Genomic DNA, 6,000 nt, shown 5'->3' on the forward strand with positions numbered 1-6,000 from the left:
ACCACCGTTCTCTAAAAAGATACGAGTGAAGCACTAGAGCAAAATTACCTAGCTCAAAAGATATAAGTGAAGCACAACGAGTATTCTAATAAATCACGATTCATGCATGTCTCTCTCAAAAGGTGTGTACAACAATGATGATTGTGGAAAACTAAAAAGCAAAGACTCAAATCATACAAGACACTCCAAGAAAAATACATATCATGTGGTGAATAAAAATATAGCCTCAAGTAAAGTTACCGATAGACGAAGACGAAAGAGGGGATGCCTTCCGGGCATCTCCAAGCTTAGGCTCTTGGTTGTCCTTGAATATTACCTTGAAGTGCCTTGGGAATCCCCAAGCTTAGGCCCTTGTCACTCCTTATTCCATAGTCCATCAAATCCTTACCGAAAACTTGAAAACTTCACAACACAAAACTCAACAGAAAATCTCATAAGCTCTGTTAGTATAAGAAAATAAATCATCACTTTTGGTACTATTGTGAACTCATTATTTATTTATATAGGTGTAATATCTACTATAGTCCAACTTTTCCATGGTTCATACCCCACCGATACGAGCCATAGATACATCAAAATAAGCAAACAACACATAGAAAACATTATCTATCAAAACAGAACAATTTGTAGCAATCTGGATATTTCGAATACTTCTGTTACACCAAAGATTCTAAAAAAATTAGTACAACCTAAGCAATTTGTTTATTAATCTTATGCGAAATGAATCAATATTTTATCGTGCTTCTGCTAAAAATGAGAATTGTTTTCCTGAGTGCAAAAGTTTCTGTTTTTCAGCAAGATCAAATCAACTATCACCGTAAGCTATCCCAAAGGTCTTACTTGGCACAAACTCTAATTAAAACACAAAACCACATCTAACCGTAGGTAGATGAATTATTTATTGCAAAACAAGACCTAAAACTAAAAACAAAAATAAAATTGGGTTGCCTCCCAATAAGCGCTATTGTTTAACGCCCCTAGTTAGGCATAAAACACGAATAGAGCTAAGTATCATCATCTTTGGCATGCAATCCATAAGTGGCTCTCATAATAGATTCATAAGGCAATTTTATTTTATTTCTTGGGAAGTTGTAACATCACAAATTTTCAATTTGGAATGTTATACATTAGGTCATCATGCATATCATATTTTATTTTGCTTTTGGTTTCGATCCTAGAAAATCCTAAGCAACTCAAGGACCCACGGAGAGAGTTGGGGATTTCGTTATTTACATATTTGAGTTTTCTCAAATTATGTAAACAGGATCATTTGATTTTATTTATTTTATCATCAATTATTTCTATTACAAAAATATGAGAGAGGGAATAAAATGACTTTCCCAAAATATAGAAATATTGAGGATTTAATAAAAAATCAAATAAGATTTATTTCGGAGCTTTTCGGTATTTTTATTTGAATTTAGGAAAAATGCGCGTTTTTCAAAGTTGTAGTTTGGGCCCAGATAAATGTTCACTTTATCGGGCTTGATTTTAGAAACCCGGGAAAATTTATTTCGTGATTTTTGGAGTCCGTTTAGTATTTCTTTTAATTTTTCTTCTGAGCGTAATTATTTAGAAAAAACCCGACTATGGGCCGTACCCGAGCGGGACTCCGCCCGGGGGCGCCTTTATATAGCGAAGCGCCCGAGCCCCAGGCCCATAGCCGCGCCTGCGCCGAAACCCTAGCCCATAGCCGCCGCCGCCGCCGTCGCCGGACCCGCCGCCGACTCGCCGGAGTTGCACGCCGCCCGAGGTTCGCCGCCGCTTCGACTTCCGTGCCATTTAAAAAACAATTCTGTTCGTCGTTTTTCTTTTTCGTCGGATTTTCCGCGGTTATGTTCTGATCGCGATTTCTGATCCGATTTTCGTTTTAGTATAACTTTTCGCTCGTTTATCGGCATCAGGCGATTCAAGCGCCTGGAGTTTCGTCTCGAAACCCTCTTACCGAATAATCAACTTAAACATGTTTTTGCTACTGTAAAATTTGCCCTAGATCCAGATTGCTAGAACGAAGTTGTTTTCTTTCGCCGTTTGACTTCTTTTGCTTCGTTCGATTTGATTCTTTTTGCAAACCAGGGTTCTTAAGTTGAACTTTCTGGTTAGATCTTCTATTTGAAGTTTTACCTGTGCATTATATGAGTACTTATTGTATGCTTGTTGTTTGTCTGTGATAGAATACCCGGAGTGCGCCGCGTGTTACTTCGAATCTCTATGTTTCACGGATCATCAGCAAGGCAAGTAACACTTTGATCATACCTTTTCTACAACCCAGTTTTATTGCATTAGATCCATCCTCACACATTGCATGATTAGGATCTAATTAAATTGTGGGATGGGAAGTAGATGAGGTAGTACCTATTACCTGTTTACTATCAAACCTTTGGGAGTTACTTCTGCGTTTGCTTTATGCCATGCTATGCTAGTAGACGTGGATTGGGTGAGTGATATCCATGACAGATGTGAGATTGTTAATTAATGGTTTATCTAAGGTGGCAACCTAACACACATCTGGGTGGATTGAGGCACCTGGGTATTCCAGGACTTGCCTGTTTTTATTTTGGACCGCCACCCAGGCTCAAAGGGATTATGAGATTCTTCATACTAGAAACTTCCGTGTGCAGCCACAAGCCATTATGGGCTCTGGCATAGTTGAGTAAGTCGTGCGAACTCTTACAGGGTAGACTGGAAGATGTAGGGGAAAGTAGGTGTACCGGTCTATGCATCGTAAGGTGCTAGCGCTTCTGAAAGACTGTGTCTCGGTCATTCGTTTCTCAAACACCATGTAGTGCGAGAAATCCAACGCAGGCGATCGAGTCTTGTGGGGAAAAGTGCACAAACCTCTGCAGAGTGTATAAACTAATCATGATTAGCCGTGACCCCGGTTATGGACATCTTGAGTATCTAGTACCTGGATTATCAAGTGAATCTCAACATGTTACTCTAAAGTTAATTTTGTTGGGTTTAATGATGTTACTTAATTGGGATTGAGAATGCTGTCAACCATTCTCAATGTTTAACAACCACCATGATAGTAATTAATTTTATTCCTTTGAAGTAGGGAAAAATTGGCTTTATGCAAAAACTATAACCATAGAGCTTTCCACCAGCCAAATATGCATATAGTATAGCTGTTGCATTCCATTACTCTCTATGTGTTACCTTGCCAGCATATTCCATGTGCTGACCCGTTTTTGGGCTGCAACGTTAATGTTGCAGACTTTTCAGACGACAATTAAGGAGTTTTTAGGTCATGATTCTATACTCAGTGATGCCGTTGGAGTTGATGGACTCACTTATCTTCCAAGCCTTTCGCTGTTATCGTTATTAGATGGCCTTAAGCCATATTTATTGTAATAAGTTCTCTTTTGAGACACTCGATGTAATAAGTGTGTGATTGCTACTCTGCTATAAATCCTTCGAGTACTGTGTGGTGTCAGCATTAATGATCCAGGGATGACACCGGAGCACAGAGATCAGACTGTTTGAGGTCTGGTCGCTACAGAGATGGTATCAGAGCACACGCTGACTGTAGGACACGACCACTAAGCTAAAGACCTAGATCACTACTCACTCTCTTCTCTTCTGACTTCTCATCTTTTCTACTCTTTAGGATGGCGGATGCAAGGAACAAGTTCACACAACCAGATGAAGATACACCCTTTGGACGCCACTTGAAGGAAATCACTAGATACCTGAACATAGGAATACCAAGCTTCACGCGAACCTACAACGCCACTTTAACTGAAGAAGAGCGCTGGATGATTCAAGTTCAAGTTCCAGGAAGGATGTTCATGCCAGTCACTGAGCCCATAGAGTTTTCTTTAACTTGGAGTCCAGGAAAGAGTATGGCAGCTCACATCGCCATGGGACGCATTGGAGAAGTCTACCGCAAGGATCTCAAGGATACTATCTACCAGATTTGTGGGCGCCGAGATGAACACTGGGAGATGATTAGCACCAGGAAAGATAGATCAATTACAGCTTTTATTCAGGAGTTAAATCAGCACATTCGACGACAGGAGAATCAGATGTGCGCCGACATGATAGATCTGAAGAAGGCTAAGAATAGAATCAAGGAACTGGAGGAAGAACTCAAGGTTACACGCGAAGATTATGAAGAAGAAATTGAAGTATTGGTGGAGAAGAATGACAATCTGATCAAGAAGATTGGCATATTTATGGGAGGCCCGACACCAGTAGATGAAGACGAAGAACCCAAGGAGATTAGCCCAGAAGACTACATCATCATCGACGACACCGACTCGGAAGCAGATAGTAGCGATGATGACTATGTTGATGAAGCAGGAGCAGATATCATGGAGTCTACAACCGTAGAATATTTCTAGTAGACCACCTCATCAGTAGTAGTAGTCCAAGCACTCTTGCGATAGCTAGATTGATTGTATGCCTTTGTTTGATTGAATGAAGTGAATTGTTTGCTTTTGCCTCATGTGCATATGGGTAGTGTTTTCTCTTTAGACCCCCTCTATTCTTATAGCTCATCTTTTCTAAACCCTCAGATGCCTCCGAGACATGACCCCGGATTTGCCTTTCCGCCGGAGCTCACCTAGTTGATCCAGCAGCAGAACACCCTGATGCAGTTGCTAGTTCAGAATCAGAATCAGGGGAACAACAACAACAACCCACCACCACCACCACCACCTGTTGACCACTTAGCCCGTTTTCTTAGGCTGAATCCGCCAGTGTTTTCCAGTTGCACTGAGCCGATAGTAGCAGATGATTGGCTCCACAAGACAGCTAGGGAGTTGACCACAGCAGGATGCACAGATGCGGAGAAGGTGAAGTTTGTCGCACATCAGTTAGAAGGACCCGCAGCATCCTGGTGGGAGAATTTCACAGCCACCTTCCCAGTCGACACTGTCACATGGGACCAGTTTCAGCAGGCTTTTCATACTGCCCATGTTTCAGCAGGAGCAATGGCCATGAAGAAGCGTGAGTTTCATAACTTGCGCCAAGGAGGACGGACAGTTGGCCAGTATGTGGAGGAGTTTAGTAAGCTAGCACGTTATGCCCCAGATGACGTTGCTACGGATGCAGCTAAGCAGGAGAAGTTCCTGGAAGGACTGAATGATGAGTTGAGTATGCAGTTGATGGTAGCCACCTTCAACAACTACCAGGAGTTGGTAGATCGTGCTCTTATGATTGAAGGGAAGCAGCAGCAAATTGAGAACCGCAAGAGGAAGTATGGACAAGGAAAGTATAATTTAGGAGCTTAGCAGAAGCCACGTTTTACCCCTAGACCGGGAGGACATTTTCAGCATACCCATGGAGTAGGTAGCTCGCACAATCACAATGGCACCAAGATGGTAATGGGAATGGAGGAAGCAATGGCCAGAACCGCAGCACCCCATCAACCCCAGCCAAGAGAGATCTGAGTCAAGTCACCTGTTTCAAGTGTTCCAAGACCGGACATCATGCCAATGAATGCCCTGAAGGCCAAAACGGTAATGGAAGCTCTGGAAAGAAGCCGAACCCTTTCAACAGGGGACAGGTGAACCACGTTAATGTGGAGGAGGTTGAAGCTCAGCCCGATGCAGTAGTAGGTAAGTTTTTGGTTAAGACATTTACTACACTCATTCTTTTTGATACTGGTGCATCGCATTCATACATATCAAGGGGATTTGTGGAAAAGTATAGCCTGCCCACTAGGGTTCTCAAAACACCTATTCTAGTAAGCTCACCAGGAGCAGAGTACATGGCCAGTCAAGGATGTTTTCAAGTGCCATTAGGTATAGGAAGGCATGTTTTCCCAACGGATTTAATTATTTTGGAATCCCAAGTCTGGATGTGATTCTTGGTATGGATTGGCTGTCAATGTATGGAGGAAACATCGATTGCGCCAGTAAGACAATTTTGCTCACAACGCTAGAAGGAAGAAGGATCAAGTATGTATCCCGACATGCGCCAAACAGGACACAAGTAAATTCCTTATCAGGAGTTGTGCAGGAGGAAGTACCAGTGGTAAAGGATTTTCCTGAT

This window comes from Triticum urartu, chromosome 6A (genome assembly GCF_056163025.1).
Source record: "Triticum urartu cultivar PI428250 chromosome 6A, HENAU_Tu73, whole genome shotgun sequence".
In the NCBI taxonomy this organism is placed as follows: domain Eukaryota; kingdom Viridiplantae; phylum Streptophyta; class Magnoliopsida; order Poales; family Poaceae; genus Triticum; species Triticum urartu.